The 23,772-nt window shown below is 39.2% G+C and overlaps 1 long non-coding RNA gene across 1 annotated transcript in view; it reads right to left on the reverse strand.

The window, feature by feature from the left end:
• Positions 1-2,366: 2,366 nt before the first annotated feature.
• LOC144282885 (uncharacterized) overlaps positions 2,367-23,772 on the reverse strand; it is a 54,437-nt gene continuing 33,031 nt past the window's right edge. Inside the window, exons 3-4 of the long non-coding RNA XR_013351297.1 lie at positions 9,708-9,746; positions 2,367-2,543 (exon numbers count right to left, since the gene is read on the reverse strand). This is a non-coding gene — a long non-coding RNA (uncharacterized LOC144282885). The remainder of the gene's footprint in view (positions 2,544-9,707; positions 9,747-23,772) is intronic.

The following is a 23,772-nucleotide window of genomic DNA, read 5'->3' on the forward strand; positions in this document are numbered from 1 at the left end:
TCCTGCAGACCCAAGTCTTCTCTAGGGACTATGCCAGCCCAGAGAAGGGCAGAACCTAAATAAATAGCCCCCAATCTCCCTGTCTAGAAAGGCTTGGATTCAAGCACAGATCTTGACCTGTACCCTAGAATCTCCTTCATGACCACTGGCATGGCTCGTTTCAAAGAAGATACGGTAAAGAACATGGGTGCTAGCGTCAGACTCATGATTTCAAATCCTTGTGATACCCCTTACTAGCTTTAAGGCATCAAACTACTTAATGGAAATCTCTGAGCCACAGTTTTCCTGTCATTAAAATGAGAGTAATGATAAAACCTACCTTATAAGATCACTGTGGGATTAAATGAAGTAATCTGTGTAATGTATGTGGCCCAATTTCAGTGTGGAGAAACCTTTTGGTAATGTTAGTTTTCATCATTAAGTGACAGTCTTGATGGTGGAGTCAATGATGGTGATCTAAAGCTGGATTTTATTTAATATGGAATTTCCCATAATAGACCCAGGAGTTGGTGTTCCATGGAAAGAACTTGATTCATATCTGTTGCCTATAGTCAAGGCCCCATGATGAAGAAAGTGGAGGATGCTATAAGAAGATAACTAATTGGAGGAAAGGGATCACATCTTAGGTTGAGTCAAGAAAGAGAGCTATGACAAAGTGGCATGTAAGCTCAACTCAACAGGATGAATAGAAGTCATCCAGGTGTGGAGTAGAGGAAAGACCATTCCAGAAGGAGAATAGGACCTGGACAAAAGTCCTGAGACTTAAACATTTTGGTTAATTGCAGTAACTGGAAAAAGACTAACGTGTCTGGAGTGTGCTAAGTGGCACTATGTGAGTTTGGTCAAAGGACAGATTTTCAGAGCCTGAACACCAGGGTATGGACTTGCAATCATCAGGATCTTAGCAGGAGAGTGACAGGGTCAGATTTATGCAGGTCACATGCTATTAAGTCACAGTGTAGAATTTAAACAAGTAGCATCTTACCACAGCCTAGTAGTGCTACTGTTAATCCTGTGCTGAATAAGCAAAGGATGGGAAGGATGACCAGTCAAGGCTGCAGTACGCTGCCATGTTTCATGCAGTCCTTAGAGACTGGATTCACATAGGAACACTGGTGCTCAGTAGAGGCTGTGCCTCAGCATGAGAACTACAAGTCTAGATCCTTATCTTGTGTAGTATTACATTCCCAGAGCCTAGAAATAGTATATGACACATAAACAGGCACCCAATAAAATTTTTTGGATTACATAAATCAGACCCAAGGACAGGCTGTGCCTTTATCACCAGTGAGTGGTTGCTTCAACTTTTGAATTCAGGAGGACACTTCTCCAAAACACTGCTCCTCAGATAATGCTCATCTATGACAAAGCGTCCTCAGATCCCTACCATCCTGCTCAGGCATATTCCTGGCTGCCCATTTTGGGGAAATGTAAGTCACAAGCTAACACTCTACTGAGTAATTTTTTGCAGTCTCACCGGATACTTGAACTGCTTTTCTTGTGGACCAGTAGATGGGAGAAATATAGGTAGTAAGATGTTACATTTTCGGCTTCTCTCAGTTTTCCCATAATATTCCAAACTGGGTGAAATAATGTTAAGAAATTAAATTCAATTTTCATCATCATACCTGTGTGAATTCTTTTTACAATGTGATAAAAGGGAAGCATTCCCAACTGAAGAATTTGCAATAAGAAAACAATGGTAAGCAAGGCAATAACATGAAATACATATTCATGCTGCTTTTTAAATTTTGTCCCACATTCTGAAGACTTTTAAATGTATCTTTTATCCTTTTTTGGTTTTGCTATGAAATGATAGTTCTAATAGATAGTAGTTGTTTTAAAGTATTTCGATGTCAAAATAAAATCTGTGTCCAAAATTATTTAGCAGACATATTCTTAATCTACAGGATCCTTAAATTTGAGATCCCTGGAAACCAGAGAAAGTATCAGAAAGGTAACAAAAAAACTTCCAGGGATCCATGTGGGCCAGGCTTTGAATGTAAGTACTCACACCTGCGCAAGAGCAATTGGTACTTATGTCATTATTTTCAGGATAAATGTTTAAAGTATCACCTCCATTTTGAGGTGGGATATAATTCTAGTTATTCCACTGCTAATAAGTAAAAGAGATGGGGTTCAGAATCAGTTTTCTTTTTTTTCTGGATCTAAATCAGCTCTTTTCAGCTACTATGTGCTACTAATTCCCTCCCCCCAAAAAAAATTGAATTGAAGAATTAGTGAATGAGTAAGGGAATGAATGATCTTGGTGGAAGGAGAAGGACCTCGAGACTTGGCAAACTGGAATTTGAATTGTGGCTTTGTCAATTACCATTGTTGGTATATTGTATTTTATTTTGCCTAGGTACCTTAGTCAATTTAGGTTGTTATAATAGAATATCATAGACTGGGTGGCTTCTAAACAACAAAAATTGATTTCTCCTACCTCTGAGAGCTAGGAGTATGCGATCAGGATGCCAGCATGGTCAAGGTGTGGTGAAGAGCCTCTTCCGGGTTGCAGACCGCTGTTTTCTCCTTGTGCCCTTACATGGCAGATAAAGAGGAATAAGTTGCTCTCTGGGGTCTCTTTTATAGGGCACTAATCCCATTCATAAGGATCCCACCCTCATGACCTAATTACTTTCCAAAGGTGCCAACTCCTAATACCATCACACTAGATTTCAACACATGAATTTTGGAAGGACACGGATGTTCAGTCTGTAACACTGAGTGTTCGCTCCGGGGATCAGGAGTTGTCAACCACTGCCGATGGGAAGAGAACAGATGTGATGTCTTAGCAGATATGTAACAACCTCTGGGTGGTTGACTTGTGACCTCTTCCGTGATCTGTTTAAATCTTCTCTCAGCCTTCATTCTCAAATTGAAGACAATAACAGAGAACCAAGGCTGACCCAGCACAAATAAATGTTTGCTGCTATGAGCTTTGGAAACAGTTTTGGTTGTTCACTTTTGCCTCACGAACTTGAAAAATCTGACTAATGCAATATTGTTTGAATAATTGTTAGATCTTAGCCACTAAACCATTTCAAGCCTCTGTCCTTATCTATAAAATGGGGATAATATGTATCTACTTTATAAATATAGGGATTTTATGAGAAAACAAAGTAGCTAATGTGTGCCAGACATAATACATGGTATAGAAGGAAAGTCTCAAGTGCCTTCATTTGTTTGAAATCTTTTTAAGCTCATGCTCTCTCCAAACGCTCCTTTATTCCTTTTTCCTGAACTATCCATTCCGATTCAAGCCAACTCCATTTATCAAACATCTATTATGGGAAACATTTTTTGGCAGGCATTGTGCCTGAGAATGTTTTCTCAGTTTTGCTTTTCAGCTGAAAGAAAGAGTATGAGGAAAACAACATGTACAGGACAAGGACATAGGTTCCTGGCCCAAAGCAAATACCTACCCCAAAGGGACCTCGAATTCCCACCCAGTGTTTTAATTATGAGATTTAAATATTTTAGGAGAGTTCACTTAATCAAACCTAATTTACCAGAGAGAAGAACCAATCCAGGTATTCAGACAGGACAGGATTTTTTAAACCAGTATCGATACTGAAAGGCAGAGAGTTACCCAATATTATGGAAGTGGAAAACGATCAATCAAAGAGAAGCTCATTAAAAAACAGTATTAAAAATATATCTTGGCAGCAAAGTGAGTCAGTAGTATTTTTTCTAAGTGTGGTCCTCTGAGCACCTGTGTCGGAGCCATCTTGTGGGAGCGAATTAATAGGCAGAGTCCTCGTTTCTGCCCAGACTTACCTGGTGAGAATCACTAACTGGCTAAGTTAAAGAAGCCACATTTGTAAGTCCCTCTTGGTTTCCTTCAAGACCTTGCTTTTCTTAACAGCACTATTATAGTACTTGATTTCTGATATATTTTACTATAGTATGTGTAGTTTGCACAAAATGAAATGTAAACACCCTAAATATTGAGTGTGGGGAGAAGCTTCCTCCCTTGACTCAATTGAACACACCCGGCCATCACCACCAAAAATAAGACACAGAACATTTTCATCACCTGAGAAAATTCCCTCCTATTCCTTCGTAGTTCTCTGCCTCTGCCCAGAGATAATCTCTTTCTGACTTCTACCACCATAGGTTGTTTTCCTGCTTGAGGAATTCACATAAATGGAATTATACATGATGTATTTGTTTAAATGTGTGTAAATTGTTCAAATGTGGCATGCTTTGCACAGCCTATTTTTGAGATTCAGCAATGTTGTTCTAGGCATCAGTAGTTTGTTCCTCTGAATAGTACTCTGGAGTATGAGCACAAAAATTTTTATCCATTGTCCTGTTCTTGGACAGAAGGATTGTTTCAAGTTTGGGGCTGTCATGAATAAGGATGTAATAAACATTCTTATATTACTTTTTCTGGGGGCATGTGTTTTATTTTTCTTTTATAAATATCTAGGAGTAGAATTGGTGGATCATATAGTGCATATGTATTTAAATTTGCATGATACTGCCAAAGAGTTTTTATATTCTTACCAGCGATGCATGAGAGTTCCAGTTGCTCCACATCCTTGACAACAGTTGGTACTTACAATACTTTTTATTTATTAAAGATTTTATTTATTTATGGTAGAGAGAGAGAGAGAGAACATGAGTAGGGGGAGGGGAAGAAGGAGAGGAAGAAGCAGCTCCCCGCTGAGCAGGGAGCCCAAATCAGGGCTCAAACCCAGGACCCTGGGATCATGATCTGAGCCAAAGGCAGATGCTTAATGGACTGAGCCACCCAGGCCTCTCGGTCTTTTTTATTTTTGCCATACTAGTGAGCATGGAGTAGCATGACACGGTGGTTTTATTTGCATTTCTCTGCAGAATAATAAAGTTAATTAACCTGATGGCTAATTGTTACTTACCTCTGGCTATTTGTAGATCTTCTTTTGTGACACATGAGGTCAAGTCATTAGTCCCCATTCCTTTCCTGCTCACTGCATTTGGACAAGCACAGGTCTGGAGGTAAGTACCCTGACCTCATAACCAAAAGCTTTGGTTCTTGACTGGCTCTGCCATGAACCAGTTATGTGAATTTTGGGTCACATTGGTTTACTTGCTTCCTCATGTACAGAATGTGGATCCTGCCTAAGTCATCCATTTATTTCCTTTTTTTGAGGAAAGGAAAAAGGGAGTGATTGCCCGTTTCCTAAAGAACTGATCCTCAGGGATGATCTGAAAAAATACACATACCTCAGACCTACAGCTTTTTGCATCAATCCCGCATTAACACATAAAGGGTCAACAATGAAAGGCTATTTTGGAGTAGCTTCAGAAGCAAATAGAGAATAATGTTTAACTCAAGATTTTCCTCATCCTTATACCTACCCTCTCCCCACCCCCAAAATAGTAACTGTGCCCCAACTTCTATGGATGGGGAAGAATTGGAGGACACAAATGAGCGCGCAGAGGCCAGTGGATCTATGAGTTTCTGCATCTATTTGACCACTTCTGTGAAATAGATCAAAGACCAAGATAGGTTTATGGAAGCAGAGCTGGGAGGATGTGTGCTTTGCTTAACAGCCCAGGCTCCAGGGTAGTATGAAGAAACCAGAAGAGCAAAAGCCCTTGAGAGCTGCCTAGAAATTCTCAATGGCATGGTATGGCACAAAATCAGTCAATTCACTGTGTACACCCCAGACAGAAAGAGGGTATATAGATAAAGACAAATGCAATGGAGAGCTCATTAAATATAAGAGATCAGATTCCATAAGACCCTGCATGGTCTCTGTTATTCTAAAATCCACCCTTGGGGTGCTTGGGTGGTTCAGTTGGTTAAGTGTCTGCCTTTGGCTCAGGGTATGATCTCAGGGTCCTGGGATTGAGCTCCATATTGGGGTCCCTGCTCAGTGGGAGAGTCTGCTTATCCTTCTCCCTCTCCCTCTGTGTGCTGTCTCTCTCTTTCATAAATAATAAAATAAAAAATTTTAAAAAATATTTAAAATCCACCCCTGAGGAAAGCTGAGGTAATGTTCTTACTTGATTGAATTTGCTTTCCCAATATGAAGTTGAAACAATTTAGAAATTAAGTTACTATGTAAAAAACAAAAAGTATGTTTAGAATTTCTCATGTGATCCTAGGGATGGAAATTAATGTGTAATTAATACACAAAGATTTTTATTTTACAAGAGGTAGAGAAGAATTCCTGAGAACAAGAGGTTGAGTAACTTAGAGGTTAAATCAACAGGTAGACCAAACACAACCCATAACTCCCAATTCTCAGTCCAATCCTCTTGCTCTTGAGTCATGATTTCATATATATATATATATATAATAAATATATATTTATTATATTTTATATATATTATACATAAAGCTTTTATATTATTTATATTATATATATTTATATATAAATATATATATTTATTATATATATTTTTATATTTATTATATTTTTTATTTTAATTCCAGTGTAGTTAACATACAGTGTGATATTAGTTTCAGGTATATAATATAGTGACTTAACACTTCCATACATTGCCCAGTGCTCATCATAACAAGTGCCCTCCTTGATCCCCGTCACTTATTTCTCCCATCCCTCCACCTACTTCCACTCTACTGACCATCTGTTTATTCTCCATAGTTAAAAGTCTGTCTCTTGGTTTGTCTCTCTCTCTTTCTTTTTTCCCCTTTTGTTCATTTGTTTGGTTTCTTAAATTCAACACATGAGTGAGATCATATGGTATTTGTCTTTCTCCAACATATTTCACTTAGCACTGTACTATCTAGATCCATCTATATTGTTGCAAATGGCAAAATTTCATTCTTTTTATGGCTGAGTAATATACCACATCTTCTTTCTCTGTTCATCTGTCAATGGACACTTGGGCTGCTTCCGTAATTTGGCTGTTGTAGATAATGCTGCTACAAATGTAGGAGTTTGTGTATTGCTTTGAATTAGTGTTTTGTATTTTTTGTGTAACTAGTAGTGTGATTGCTGGATCATAGGATAGTTCTATTTCTAACTTTCTGAGGACCCTCTATACTGTCTTTCACAATGGCTGCACCAGTTTACACTCCCACCAACAGCACATGGGTTCATTTTTCACTGCATTTTCAACAACACCTACTGTTTCTTGCATGTTTTATTTTAGCCACTTTCCAGGTGTGAGGTCATATCTCACTGTGGTTTTGATTTGTGTTTCCCTGATGATGAGTGCTGTTGAACATCTTCACATGTGTCTTGTGGCCATCTGTAAGTCTTCTTTGGAGAAATATTTGTTCATGTCATCTGCCCATTTTTAATTGTATTACTTGTTTTTTTGGTGTTGAGTTGTATAAGATCTTTATGTATTTTGTATACTAACCCTTTATCAGATATGTCATTTGCAAATATCTTCTCATTCAGTAGGTTGTCTTTTTTGGTTTTATTGATTGTTTCTTTTGCTATCCAGAAGCTTTTTATTTTGCTGTGGTCCCAATAGTTTTTTTGTTTTGTTTTGTTTTGTTTTGTTTTTTGCTTTTATTTCCCTTGCCTCAGAAGACATATCTAGAAAGATGTTGCTATGACTAATGACAGAGAAATTACTGCCTGTGCTCTCCTCTAGGATTTTTATGGTTTTAGGTCTCATACTTAGGTCTTTAATCCATTTTGAGTTTATTTTTGTGTATGGTGTAGGAAGTGGTCCAGTTTCATTCTTCTGTGTGTAGCTGTCCAGTTTTCCCAACATTTGTTGAAGAGACTAATAATACACAAATAGTTTTTGAGAAGTGTCCTAAAGTAACATATGTAGCCCAGGCAGGATGCTATGGGACCAAGGCAACATGTAACCTACTGAAGTATGCCTGAGTAGGACCAGCCAAAAACTACTCCCTTAGCTACACTTATTCGTGTTAGCACCATTTTTCTTTTTTAATTAATAACAACTAGAGACAAAAGGTCTACTGTGGACACGTTATTTTTTTTCTAAAAAACTGTATAATGAGGACCTACCTAAATGCAGCACTCATTCTCAACAACTTGTTTGCTGTTTTTGGAAACTCCTAAATTAAAAACTATCCCCAAATATATGTATTATTAAAAATAATGGCAACAAACACATGCCATACTGTGCTATTCCTGTACTGGCGGCAGACATCATAAATTAATCATGACACTCTTTCCAATGAATCTTGAGATTGCTCAGAAACCTTCACAACTCAGATCTTTGGGCAGCCACGACTAATCAATCTGAATTATCATAAAAATGGAAATTTCTTCCTGGCCCCTTTTATAGATGTTTGGCCTAGGTAGCTAGAATCTGACTCTTCCAATGAAGAATATCATGCCGCAAACAATAAAACATGGTAAAATCTCATAATGAAGCTTATGTCTTATTTATATTGCCACTTTTTACATTAGGCATAGGCATAGGGTTCTTCATGATTGGCCCCACTCAATATTATCTCTCCAGCTTCCATGAGTAGTGCTCCTCTCTTTCCATCACATTCTCAAGCAAAGTATTTCAAGTCCTCTTAACTTACCATACTCTTAATTCTTTGACTTTATGTACACATCTTCCTCTCATTGTAGGTTTTTTATTTTATTTTATTTTATTTATTTTATTTTATTATTTTATTTTTTTATTTCAGCGCTACTCACCATCACTACCACCACTACCTGTGAAGGTCTTCTTATGGAAATATTAACTTGATGACCAACTGGTCAGATGTCATGAGCCTCTAGAAGATAGTATCTTTCGTCCCTCAGCCTCATGGTCATCATTCCTATTCAGCGTCTCTACTCCTGAGGCTAGCAGCCTATCGACTACATCTGCCAGAAACCCTTGCCACCTGGCTTCTTTGTATTTACACTATGAGGAGGCACTAATGGGAGTCTGAAAAGTGGAGGGAAGAGAAAGCATGTATGTCTCATCTTTTGGTGGCACCTCCAGCAGTGGGAGCAACTGTGTTGGCTAGAATGTGTGTGATCCTGCACTCCTTCTTAGGCAGCTAGATTCCAAGAGCATCCACATCAGTAGTGCAGCAATGATAGACTCTAATAATACTGTTTATCTTTTCTTTTTCTTCTTCAGAATTAAAGATAGTCTTATTAGTTCTCTGTAGTTATTAACTTGTGACCTTCTTGGGTTTTGTCTCTTCAAACTTCTGACACTTTTGTAAACAGTTAACTATTTCAGATTCTTTATTTTGAAGTCAGAGAGGATTCTATTTTTCTAATGCAGAGTATGAAGAACACGCAGAAAGACTATTACTTATGAGTTCTCTTCAAGGGGCTCCAAGAAGCTGAAATCATTGTTCTGAATCATACCCTGGAAGCAAACCCCATCAGGTTCTCTCTTGGGCTTTACCATCATTTAAACTCTAAGCTCTTGATAATTCTCTAGAACAGGGGCAGCAAACATTTATTTGTAAAGAATTAGATAGCAGGGGCAGCCCCAGTGGCGCAGCGGTTTGGTGCTGCCTCCAGCCTGGGATGTGATCCTGGAGACCAAGGATCGAGTCCCACATCAGGCTCCCTGCATGGAGCCTGCTTCTCCCTCTGCCTGTGTCTCTGCCTCTCTCTCTATCTCTGTGTCTATGAATAAATAAATAAAATCTTAAAAAAAAAAAAAGAATCAGATAGCAAACATTGTGGATCATGCAATCTGTATGTAAGTACTCTGCTATCACAGCATGAAAGCATCCAAAGATAATACATAAACAAGTGGGCATGATTGTGTTCCAATAAAACTTTACTTACCCAAATTTGGCCACCAGTGGTAGTTTGTTGACTTTTGCTCTAGAAAGTTGAAAATACAAGAAGAAAGGGTAAAACTGATTATCACTGAAAGGAGATGATCATTCATTTCAATCATACTTTGTTATTCATTTATTCACTTTTCATTTATTTTTTCCGTTATTTATTGATGCTGCTCTAGGTAACTGGGATAAAATGGAGATTAATATATGCACATTTCTAAAAGGAATATTTAATTTGATAGATTAAAGCACAAGAAAATCTAATTTTCAGTAAGTCTGGAAATGTCCCTCAAACTCTAAATGCCAAGACTTTTCCTGTTAACTTTTTGCCAGTCGTAGGCACGCTGCCACCTGCCTTTGTGTGATCCTGTCATGACTGTAACTTCTACTTAAGAAAAAGTCTCTCTTTCATGAAATGAAAGGATATTCATTACGCAGATGAGTATTAGCTTTCCAATCCAAATGCAAGGCTTTAATCAACCCTGAGAAACACTTAAAACACACAGAGCCTCTAAATTGCATTATCCTCTGGAAAACTATATCCACTCCCCCATACAGAAAACAATTCCCTTGTTCTTATCATGGAAGAAACAAAAGATACCAACAGAATGCTTTCATGTATCCCCTAAATAATGCCTATAATTAAATGTACCATGTGTGTGATCGAATAAAATTTCATTTGCTTTCCAGCTTCTTCTGAATAACACCATGATTTAAAAGATCAAAGCAATAGGCTATTTTGAGTCTTTGAGATGTTTTTTTTTCAAGTACTAGCATTAATCTATCAAGAACAAAAATATCCTCCTCTATTCTGAAAAATAGCAATAGTAACCAGAGTCTCTCCAAATTCACATCAAATTTAATGTTCAATTCAAAATTTTGTTTAGAATTCGTTTTCCTTCTATCACAACATGGAGTTATTTCCAGAATTTAAGTTCTTTTATCTTTTCCCACATTTTTTTTTACTTTTTATTAGAAACAATTTCAAGGAGGAGGGGCAAGATGGCGGAAGAGTAGGGTCCCCAAATCACCTGTCTCCACAAAATTACCTAGAAAACCTTCAAATTATCCTGAAAATCTATGAATTCGGCCTGAGAATTAGAGGGAACACCTGGAATGCTACAGTGAGAAGAGTTTGCGCTTCTATCAAGGTAGGAAGACGGGGAAAAGAAATAAAGAAACAAAAGGCCTCCAAGGGGGAGGGGCCCGCGAGGAGCCGGGCTGAGGCCGGGGCGAGTGTCCCCAGGACAGGAGAGCCCCGTCCCGGAGGAGCAGGAGCTGCACCGACCTTCCCGGGCAGAAAGGGGCTCGTGGGGAGGTGGAGCAGGACCCAGGAGGGCGGGGATGCCCTCGGGCTCCCGGGGACACTAACAGACACCTGCGGCCCGGGAGAGTGCGCCGAGCTCCCTAAGGGCTGCAGCGCCACGGCGGGACCCGGAGCAGCTCGGAGGGGCTCGGGCAGCGGCTCCGCGGAGGGGGCTGCGGGGCGGGAGCGCGAATCCAACAGCGCAGACCGGAGCCCAGGGCGCCGGGACACAGCCCAGGATCCGGCCTCCCCCCGGGACAGGCAGAGGCCGGGAGGGCCCAGGACAGCGAGGACGCTCCTGCCCCGAGCTGAGCAGATCAGCGGCCCCGCCCCGGAGCCTCCAGGCCCTGCAGACGGAGAGCTCTGGAGCTACTGCGGGGGCTGACTCCAGGGCTGCAGAGCTGGCCCCGCCACTAGGGCTGTTGCTTCTGGGGCCTCACGGGGTAAACAACCCCCACTGAGCCCTGCACCAGGCAGGGGCACAGCAGCTCCCCCAAGTGCTAACACCTGAAAATCAGCACAACAGGCCCCTCCCCCAGAAGACCAGCTAGACGGACAAGTTCCAGGGGAAGTCAAGGGACTTAAAGTACACAGAATCAGAAGATACTCCCCCGTGGTTCTTTTTTGTTGTTGTTGTTGTTGTTGTTGTTGTTGTTGTTTGTTTTGTTTTGCTTTTCGATTTGTTTCCTTCCCCCACCCCCCTTTTTTCTCCTTTCTTTCTTTTTCTTTCTTTTTCTTATTTTTTTCGTTTTTTTCTTCCTTTTTTTCTCTTTCTCTTTTCTTTCCTTCTTTCTCTCCTCTCTTTTTCTCCTTTTCCCAATACAACTTGTTTTTGGCCACTCTGCACTGAGCAAAATGACTAGAAGGAAAACCTCACCTCAAAAGAAAGAATCAGAAACAGTCCTCTCTCCCACAGAGTTACACAATCTGGATTACAATTCAATGTCAGAAAGCCAATTCAGAAGCATTATTATACAGCTACTGGTGGCTCTAGAAAAAAGCATAAAGGACTCAAGAGACTTCATGACTGCAGAATTTAGAGCTAATCAGGCAGAAATTAAAAATCAATTGAATGAGATGCAATCCAAACTAGAAGTCCCAACGACGAGGGTTAACGAGGTGGAAGAACGAGTGAGTGACATAGAAGACAAGTTGATAGCAAAGAGAGAAACTGAGGAAAAAAGAGACAAACAATTAAAAGACCATGAAGATAGATTAAGGGAAATAAACGACAGCCTGAGAAAGAAAAACTTACCTTTAATTGGTGTTCCTGAGGGCGCCGAAAGGGACAGAGGGCCAGAATATGTATTTGAACAAATCATAGCTGAAAACTTTCCTAATCTGGGAAGGGAAACAGGCATTCAGATCCAGGAAATAGAGAGATCCCCCCCTAAAATCAATAAAAACCGTTCAACACCTCGACATTTAATAGTGAAGCTTGCAAATTCCAAAGATAAAGAGAAGATCCTTAAAGCAGCAAGAGACAAGAAATCCCTGACTTTTATGGGGAGGAGTATTAGGGTAACAGCAGACCTCTCCACAGAGACCTGGCAGGCCAGAAAGGGCTGGCAGGATATATTCAGGGTCCTAAATGAGAAGAACATGCAACCAAGAATACTTTATCCAGCAAGGCTCTCATTCAAAATGGAAGGAGAGATAAAGAGCTTCCAAGACAGGCAGCAACTAAAAGAATATGTGACCTCCAAACCAGCTCTGCAAGAAATTTTAAGGGGGACTCTTAAAATTCCCCTTTAAGAAGGAGTTCAGTGGAATATTCCACAAAAACAAAGACTGAATAGATATCATGATGACACTAAACTCATATCTCTCAATAGTAACTCTGAACGTGAACGGGCTTAATGACCCCATCAAAAGGCACAGGGTTTCAGACTGGATAAAAAGGCAGGACCCATCTATTTGCTGTCTACAAGAGACTCATTTTAGACAGAAGGACACCTACAACCTGAAAATAAAAGGTTGGAGAACCATTTACCATTCAAATGGTCCTCAAAAGAAAGCAGGGGTAGCCATCCTTATATCAGATAAACTAAAATTTACCCTGAAGACTGTAGTGAGAGATGAAGAGGGACACTATATCATACTTAAAGGATCTATCCAACAAGAGGACTTAACAATCCTCAATATATATGCCCTGAATGTGGGAGCTGCTAAATATTTAAACCAATTAATAACCAAAGTGAAGAAATACTTAGATAATAATACACTTAAACTTGGTGACTTCAATCTAGCTCTTTCTACCCTCGATAGGTCTTCTAAGCACAACATCTCCAAAGAAACGAGAGCTTTAAATGATACACTGGACCAGATGGATTTCACAGATATCTACAGAACTTTACATCCAAACTCAACTGAATACACATTCTTCTCAAGTGCACATGGAACTTTCTCCAGAATAGACCACATATTGGGTCACAAATCGGGTCTGAACCGATACCAAAAGATTGGGATTGTCCCCTGCATGTTCTCAGACCATAATGCCTTGAAATTAGAACTAAATCACAACAAGAAGTTTGGAAGGACCTCAAACACGTGGAGGTTAAGGACCATCCTGCTAAAAGATGAAAGGGTCAACCAGGAAATTAAGGAAGAATTAAAAAGATTCATGGAAACTAATGAGAATGAAGATACAACCGTTCAAAATCTTTGGGATGCAGCAAAAGCAGTCCTAAGGGGGAAATACATCGCAATACAAACATCCATTCAAAAACTGGAAAGAACTCAAATACAAAAGCTAACCTTACACATAAAGGAGCTAGAGAAAAAACAGCAAATAGATCCTACAGCCAGGAGAAGGAGGGAGTTAATAAAGATTCGAGCAGAACTCAACGAAATCGAGACCAGAAGAACTGTGGAACAGATCAACAGAACCAGGAGTTGGTCCTTTGAAAGAATTAATAAGATAGATAAACCATTAGCCAGCCTTATTAAAAAGAAGAGAGAGAAGACTCAAATTAATAAAATCATGAATGAGAAAGGAGAGATCACTACCAACACCAAGGAAATACAAACGATTTTAAAAACATATTATGAACAGCTATACTCCAATAAATTAGGCAATCTAGAAGAAATGGACGCATTCCTGGAAAGCCACAAACTACCAAAACTGGAACAGGAAGAAATAGAAAACCTGAACAGGCCAATAACCAGGGAGGAAATTGAAGCAGTCATCAAAAACCTCCCAAGACACAAGAGTCCAGGGCCAGATGGCTTCCCAGGGGAATTTTATCAAACGTTTAAAGAAGAAACCATACCTATTCTCCTAAAGCTGTTTGGAAAGATACAAAGAGATGGAGTACTTCCAAATTCGTTCTATGAGGCCAGCATCACCTTAATTCCAAAACCAGACAAAGACCCCACCAAAAAGGAGAATTACAGACCAATATCCCTGATGAACATGGATGCAAAAATTCTCAACAAGATACTGGCCAATAGGATCCAACAGTACATTAAGAAAATTATTCACCATGACCAAGTAGGATTTATCCCTGGGACACAAGGCTGGTTCAACACCTGTAAAACAATCAATGTGATTCATCATATCAGCAAGAGAAAAACCAAGAACCATATGATCCTCTCATTAGATGCAGAGAAAGCATTTGACAAAATACAGCATCCATTTCTGATCAAAACTCTTCAGAGTGTAGGGATAGAGGGAACATTCCTCAACATCTTAAAAGCCATCTATGAAAAGCCCACAGCAAATATCATTCTCAATGGGGAAGCACTGGGAGCCTTTCCCCTAAGATCAGGAACAAGACAGGGATGTCCACTCTCACCACTGCTATTCAACATAGTACTGGAAGTCCTAGCCTCAGCAATCAGACAACAAAGGACATTAAAGGCAATCGAATTGGCAAAGAATAAGTCAAACTCTCCCTCTTCGCCGATGACATGATACTCTACATAGAAAACCCAAAAATCTCCACCCCAATATTGCTAGAACTCATATAGCAATTCAGTAGCGTGGCAGGATACAAAATCAATGCCCAGAAATCAGTGGCATTTCTATACACTAACAATGAGACTGAAGAAAGAGAAATCAAGGAGTCAATCCCATTTACAATTGCACCCAAAAGCATAAGATACCTAGGAATAAACCTAACCAAAGATGTAAAGGATCTATACCCTCAAAACTATAGAACACTTCTGAAAGAAATTGAGGAAGACACAAAGAGATGGAAAAATATTCCATGCTCATGGATTGGCAGAATTAATATTGTGAAAATGTCAATGTTACCCAGGGCAATATACACGTTTAATGCAATCCCTATCAAAATACCATGGACTTTCTTCAGAGAGTTAGAACAAATTATATTAAGATTTGTGTGGAATCAGAAAAGACCCCGAATAGCCAGGGGAATTTTACAAAAGAAAACCATATCTGGGGGCATCACAATGCCAGATTTCAGGTTGTACTACAAAGCTGTGGTCATCAAGACAGTGTGGTACTGGCACAAAAACAGACACATAGATCAATGGAACAGAATAGAGAACCCAGAAGTGGACCCTCAACTTTATGGTCAACTAATATTCGATAAAGGGGGAAAGACTATCCATTGGAAGAAAGACAGTCTCTTCAATAAATGGTGCTGGGAAAATTGGACATCCACATGCAGAAGAATGAAACTAGATCACTCTCTTGCACCATACACAAAGATAAACTCAAAATGGATGAAAGATCTAAATGTGAGACAAGAGTCCATCAAAATCCTAGAGAAGAACACAGGCAACACCCTTTTTGAACTCGGCCACAGTAACTTCTTGCAAGATACATCCACGAAGGCAAAAGAAACAAAAGCAAAAATGAACTATTGGGACTTCATCAAGATAAGAAGCTTTTGCACAGCAAAGGATACACTCAACAAAACTAAAAGACAACCTACAGAATGGGAGAAGATATTTGCAAATGACGTGTCAGATAAAGGGCTAGTTTCCAAGATCTATAAAGAACTTATTAAACTCAACACCAAAGAAACAAACAATCCAATCATGAAATGGGCAAAAGACATGAACAGAAATCTCACAGAAGAAGACATAGACATGGCCAACATGCATATGAGAAAATGCTCTGCATCACTTGCCATCAGGGAAATACAAATCAAGATCACAATGAGATACCACCTCACACCAGTGAGAATGGGGTAAATTAACAAGGCAGGAAACGACAAATGTTGGAGAGGATGCGGAGAAAAGGGAACCCTCTTACACTGTTGGTGGGAATGTGAAATTGTGCAGCCACTCTGGAAAACTGTGTGGAGGTTCCTCAAAGAGTTAAAAATAGACCTGCCCTACGACCCAGCAATTGCACTGTTGGGGATTTACCCCAAAGATATAGATGCAGTGAAACGTCGGGACACCTGCACCCCGATGTTTATAGCAGCAATGGCCACAATAGCCAAACTGTGGAAGGAGCCTCGGTGTCCAACGAAAGATGAATGGATAAAGAAGATGTAGTTTATGTATACAATGGAATATTACTCAGCCATTAGAAATGACAAATACCCACCATTTGCTTCGTCGTGGATGGAACTGGAGGGTATTATGCTGAGTGAAGTAAGTCAATTGGAGAAGGACAAACATTATATGTTCTCATTCATTTGAGAAATATAAATAATAGTGAAAGGGAATATAAGGGAAGGGAGAAGAAATGTGTGGGAAATATCAGAAAGGGAGACATAACGTAAAGACTGCTAACTCTGGGAAACGAACTAGGGGTGGTAGAAGGGGAGGAGGGCGGGGGGTGGGATGAATGGGTGACGGGCACTGGGGGTTATTCTGTATGTTAGTAAATTGAACACCAATAAAAAATAAATTAAAAAAAAAAGAAACAATTTCAAGACTAAAAAAAAATGTTATAACATTAATTCAGAGAATTGTTCTCTTTCCATTTACCCAGATACTGCACCTTGAAGTTTCACCAATGGTCCCAATAATCTTTATGGCAAAAAGATCAAATCCAATATCACATATTGCTACAAAGTTGCCATGTTTCTCTGATCTCCTTGAACCTAAATCCTTTCCTCAGTCTTATCTCAATTTTCATGACCTTGACACTTTTGCAGATTATAGACCAACTATTTTATAAATACCTCTCCACTCTACTTTGTCCAACATTTGCCTGTGATTTGATTAAGGTTATGTATTTGGGGTCAGAATATCACAGCAGTAATTCTGTATTCTCATTGCTTGCATCCAGTGGCATATCAGAACAATTTTTCCCATTACTGGTAGTACGAAATTTTATCACTTGGCATTGGCCAGTTTTCTTTGCTCTACAGTTACTTTTCTCATCTTTGCATTTAATAGATACCCTGTGAGGAAATTCTTGAGACAATGCAAAAATCCCATTTCACATCCCATTTCCATCCTTTAGTTTTATCATCTACTAATGTCTCTTACCCAAGTCAGTTCTTCTATGATGACTACCCAATGATTAACTCCAACATTGCATCTATATTTTGACATTATTATAACACAAAGCCTTCTTCCCTCTCCATTAACTTATTTGCTTATGAGACATGAAGACATGTGGATTCCTGTTTTATGAAATGAGCTATGATATTTTAGTTATCATTATTTATGTTGGTGTGCAAATTGTCCAAGATTGGCCAACCCCTTCAAAAAGATTAGGTAACTAGTTTTAAAGTCACACAGTTGATAAATGCTGGGACTGGGAATAAAAAATAGGTTTCTCATCACATTGATTTTTAAGCAATATTTAGGCTTTTTATAACAATACAAGAAACATTTCATGCCCTTGTGAATATTCAGAATCAAACATTCTGCATTATCTGTTCCTTCATTTATAGGATAGTTAGAATTTTGTTAGGTGAACAAAGACTATTGTTTCAAATCACATATCATTTGTAGGAACTGTATGTTTGTGTACCACTTACTGTTGATTCATATGTGGAAGCCCTAACCCTCCATGTGATGGCATTTGTGTGGTGGTGGGGCCTTTGGGAGGTAATTAGGTTTAAATGATGTCATTAAGGCAGAATCCCCATGGTGGGACTGGTGTCATTATGAGCAAAAGAAGAGGGATCAGAGCTCACGTGCTCACTGTCCTTCTCTCATGTGAGGATACAGTGAGAAGATGGTTATTTGTAAACCAGGAAGGTATTCTCACCAGGCACCAGATCTGTGGGCATCTTGTTCTTGGACTTCCATCCTCCAAAACTATGAAAAAGTATACACCTGGGGTTTGAACAACTCTGTCCATGGGTATTTTGTGATAGCAGCACATGCTAAGACTATTTTAACAAAATTAACAGTGGCATAATAGATATAACAAAATTACATTTAGGGGCACCTGGGTGGCTCAGTGGTTGAGTGTCTGCCTTTGACTCAGGTCGTAATCCCAAGGTCCAAGGATTGAGTTCCATATCAGATTCTCCATAGGGAGCCTGCTTCTCCCTCTGCTGTGTCTCTGCCTCTCTCTGTGTATCACTCATGAATAAATAAATAAAATATTTAAAAAATTAAATTTAGATAATGAAAAAGCACCAGTATTGGTATAAAAATCATGAAGAAATGCCATATACATTTTCTAAAGCAATGACCACATCTCATGATGTAGCTCTTAGAAGTTTACAAAATGTTTTCCTGCATGTGATCTTACTTTAGGAGGATAGAAATTGACAAATTTTGTATATTTTCCTTACAGCTTAGGAATTCTAGGTTTTCATGAAGAAGATCTCCATCTCCAATCACATGTCTCCTGCCTATGTTGGGCAGGAGTAGTCTAAGTAGTCCTTAGAAATAGGAGGACTTCTTTCAGCATTATTCTTTTCTGCTACCATTTATAAATGAAATCCAACCTGCACTCACTAAAAGTTAAATTGCTATTTTGGACAACTGCACCAGAGTGAACCATCCCATGGAAAGTTGGGAGACACTAGACCTCATTACAGGAGATTACAAGAAGACTCTGTGTGTTTGCTGCTGGCTCTGGTTTCCAGTTCATTCGGTTGGCACAGTCGTCATGTCCCACATATCTGTATACACAGCTCCTGTTGGTGGTCAAAAGTGTCAGATTTCTTCTTCAGTGACAACATAGGCAATTGAAGGCTTTGGTCAGTGGTCACCACTCTGAGGTCTTACTAAAAGACAAAAACTGAAAGAGCACAATCTGGAATCACACAAACCTGGGTTCAAATCCCAACTCTGTCACTTCCTATCCTGCTGTCTTGGGTGAGTTACGTCATCAATCTGAGTTTTATTTTTCTTACTGCCATTTGAAAATGTGGACAATACAGGAAGTAGTTATATTATATATGGAATGTGAAATGATTCATACTTATAAGACACTAGAAAACCAAGATAGTGTTCTCTCTAGACCTCCAAGTATGTGAAATCTCTGGCCCAGCATGCTGTGTATGATGGAATACTGGAATATCTAGGATTAAGATTATTATAGATAGTCAAATGGTTTAAGAATCCAGAGAAAAGAGAGGCACCTGGGTGACTGCTTAACTGACAGTCAGTTAAGCATCTGACTTCAGCTCAGGTCATGATCTAAGGGTCCTGGGCTTGAGCCCTGAATCTGGCTCTGTGCTCATCAGGGAGCCTGCTTGTCCCTCTCTGTCTTCTGCTTATGCTCTCTCTCTCTCTCTCAAATAAATAAATAAAATAAAGAAAGAAGAAAGAAGAAAGAAGAAAGAAGAAAGAAAAGAAAGAAAGAAAGAAAGAAAGAAAGAAAGAAAGAAAGAAAAGAGAGAGAAAAGAAAAGAAGAAAAGAAAAGAAGAAAGAAAGAAAAGAAAAGAAAAAAGAAAAAAGAAAAGAAAAGAAAAGAAAAGAAAAGAAAAGAAAAGAAAAGAAAAGAAAAGAAAAAGAAAAGAATCCAGAGAAAGAAGGCCTGGGTTGACAAGAGAATGTTTCCCAAAGGTGAGAGTGGTTCCCATGGGCCTTCTGACTGGGTGGGGCTTGGGTGACTGTGAATAAGGAGTGGGAAAAATGGTGGAACATTCTAGGTATTTTCAGATTCATTTAAATGGCAATTAAACAACAATTTGATTATCTACTAAGTGACAATAATTGCATTGACACTTTAAATATGAAATTAAATAAGACAAGTTCTGTTTGTTTTCTAGGCTGCCATAACAAAGTGCCAGAAACCAGGTAGCTTAAAGAGAAATTTATTCTCTCACGGCTCTGGAGGCTGGGAGTCCGAAATCAAGATGTATGCAAAGCTTTTTCTCTCTGAAGGCTTTAGGGGAGAACCCTTCCTGTGTCTTTCTAGTTTCTGGTGGTGGCTGGCAACCTTTGGTATTCCTTGGCTTGTGGCTGCATCTCTCCAGTCTCTGCCTCCATTGTCACATGTCTATCTTTTCCTTGTGTGTCTCTGCCTCTGTGTCTCTCTTCCTCTTATAAGGACATCTGTTATATTGTATTTACATCTGCTTTACTTCAGCATGCATGACTTCATCTCAACTCATCTTAAATGCATTTGTGAAAACCTTACTCCCTAAGGTCACCTCCACAGGTACAAGTTTTAGGATTTCAACGTACCTTTTGGGGGGACATGATTCAAGGCATAGTAAGTGGACTCCTAAGTTCATAGTGGGAGACACAAATATGGAAAAAAGACATAATTCCAATATCATTTGAAATGTGCTATGTTAGACATTTGTTCTGGGTGGTCTTAAACAATGTAAGAAGAGTGTTTAATAAGACAGTGGTTGGAGAGGATTGTCAGAGAGACTTTCTATTATCAGTATGTGCTAAACTCTGAAGATGAGCTCCAGTCTCAGATAAAGAAGTGGAGAAAGCTAAAGGAATGGTAACAGTAAAGTTAGGGAGGCATGGACTACTTTGGTGTGGAAAAACTATAAGCAAAAGTTCAATATTGATAGAGTAGTGGGGATCAGAGAGAAAAAAGAAGATAAAGCTAGGGATCTAGGTTAAGCTAAAACATAGAGGGCCTGGGCTTATGTTAGGAAGTTGAGACTTTCATTTGGTTTTGCATCACTCCTTTACTAAGCACCTACTGGAATAGTGTACACCACAGTGTGGTCAGGTCATTGGTTGAGGTCAATGGTGTATAATTGCTCTAATGATAATAACTGCAACAGGCAAGCTCGTAAATTCACATTACTGTGTGTGAAAAATATAAGTGAAAAACAAAGTACTACCAAAAGCAAGAGTTTTGGAATCATGGATTCAAAACTGAACTCCTAGCTCATGCAAGCTTGTCAAGATTGTTTGGAAAATTCATGGTGGAGATTCTGATGCTTGGATACTCCTTGACATGGAAGACCAAGAAAAAAAAGGCTTTGTAGCATCCTGAATCTTCATGTCAAACATACTTGTAAATATTTAAGTTACAAGCTGTAATAGTAATTTTTATTAGCACTAATTATATTGTTAAAAATGAGATAGATATGACAGTCTGTCATTTCAACCAATGAATTCCCAGAAGTGTTTCCAGAGCTATACAATATGCAGCCTTTATTCCTCCCTCCAGCCCAGTACACTTTCTTCACAGGGGCAAGGAAGCATTCCAGAGATGGGCTAATTACTAGCATTTCATAAAAATCTTCTTCTAAACAAAACTTACTTTCCCTTTGCTACCAACTGCTGGCTTCCTGTAGTGTGTCAATTGCAAATAGAGGAGGCCCTAAGGACTATGAGGGCCATGAGTAGTCACTGAGCAAAGCAGGCTATTTGAGGTACATTCCTTTCTTCTGAGTTTTCTGTTAGGAAAGGGTAACTCTGCTTTCCTATAGCAGATTCTCAGGCCCCTATGAGAGCTTGAAAAGGAGACTATGAAGGGCCTGGAGCTAAGGAAGGACTAGTGGGTACTTGATGTGCTCAAGTCCATGTCCCCAAGCACTACTTAGAAAGGTCCTTATTTTTGGCCTCATGCCCTTCTCCAGTTTCATTTCCACTGAAGAGTAGCCTGAACTTGGTGACCTTTTCCATTAACAGTTGTGGCTAAAATTAAAATCACAGAGTCCTGGTGAAGAATGAGCCCAAGCCCTTTCTAAAGACACACTTAGCCATCCTGATAATCATCTCCTACCAAGAAGGGAAGGAAAGAGAAATTCCCTTAAATAGGATGTGCATCTGGAAGGGAAACAAGGAAGTTTGCACAAACTCCAACAGAAGATGCAGGATCTAGGGACACCGGGATAGCTCAGTGGTTGAGTGCCTGCCTTTGGCTCAGGTCATGATCCCGGTCCCAGGATCGAGTCCCACATCAGGCTCCCTGCAGGGAGTCTGCTTCTCCCTCTGCCTGTGCCTCTGACTCTCTCTCTCTCTCTCTGTGTCTCTTGTGAATAAATAAATAAAATCTTTAAAAAAAAAATAAAGAAGATGCAGTATCCAAAAATGAATAAGCTCTGTTCTCCAGGAGCTTGAACTCCAGTGAGAGATCTGAGATTCACATAATGGATCCCATTATGAAGCATTCTATTACAAAGTGACTTAAAGAAATGATTAAAGATAGTTATAATAATAGTAGCTGCTGTTCACATAACTCAGTTTCCTAGCCATTTTTTTTTTATGTACATTGTCTTAGTTGACCTTCACTACATCTTAGTGCTTTGTAAAATGGCATAGCCCATTATTTTCCTATTTGGAAATTGAAGAAGCAGAGGCCTAGGTAGACAAAATGCACTGGTGTCTAGAAAGTGTCTAGAAGCAATATAAATCTCTTCATTTCAAAATACTATGCTATCATCCCCCCAAAAATGCTCTTCTCTGGTAGAGAAAGAAAAGTTGAATTCTGACTAGTAGTATGTAGTGGTAATTTGGTACTGGTTACAAGTAAATCCTGTGGCCTGGATTACAAAATAAAATTTTATGATTTATCTTTCTTCCTCCATCTACAATGTAGGCAGAATATTAAGTAGCACAAGATACATTTTCCAAATGGTTGGGAAGTTAAACCTTTTTTCCATATGCATGTTTATGATTCTTTCTAGTCATCTCTTTCTCAAATGCTTTTCCATTCCCTTTACTCATTGCTTATACAATTCAAGATAAGTTTGATGCAAGATATTGGGAATCCCCTTTTATCCAGTCAAGAAGCTAAGCCAAAGAAAAGTAATCCTCTTGCTTGGGCAGATTCCAGAATTTTGAAGTAAACATGAAATTCCAAGATGGAAGTAGTTGTCTTTTTAAGATGCTCTTACCCATAATCAAGTGCTATGACTAACTTCCTGGAAATACCTATGAACTCTCTTGCAGAGAGGGCCAGGGACATTTTGTGTCATTTTTCAGCAGGATTGAAAATTCCCTTTTGCTCAGCCCCAGGTAAAAGAGTAAATCCTTTATTCTACAGTGTAGGCCAAGAAATCCCATCAGTCCCACAGTAGAAGAATGTTTGATTTATCGGTTAAATCTACCTCTCCATAGCAAGTGTGTATTACATAATTAGGGATAATTAATTATTTGTTGAAGAAATGGATGTCAAGGAATAAGTACTTTGTTTAATGCTATTTAAACTGCCCACAAATATGAGCCATGAGTCATAGAGTAAGTGGAAATGCCATTCGTGATGCTTCTAATATCCGACTTACATTAGGAAATCAGTCTGACGTAGATGACAGAGGCCAAAAATGGAAGGCACAAATTCAAGCTTGACTCAACTACTGACCTTAACAAAACATCTTATCTTGTCAGGGCCTTGGTTTCCAGTACCAGTGTGGAAGTGGAGTGGAAGGAAACTATTTTCTGGAGTACTCCTATTATATGGCAGGCACTGGATCATACTTTATCTCATTTAATCTCCTC

The sequence above is a fragment of the Canis aureus genome, chromosome 14 (genome assembly GCF_053574225.1).
Source record: "Canis aureus isolate CA01 chromosome 14, VMU_Caureus_v.1.0, whole genome shotgun sequence".
NCBI classification, from domain to species: domain Eukaryota; kingdom Metazoa; phylum Chordata; class Mammalia; order Carnivora; family Canidae; genus Canis; species Canis aureus.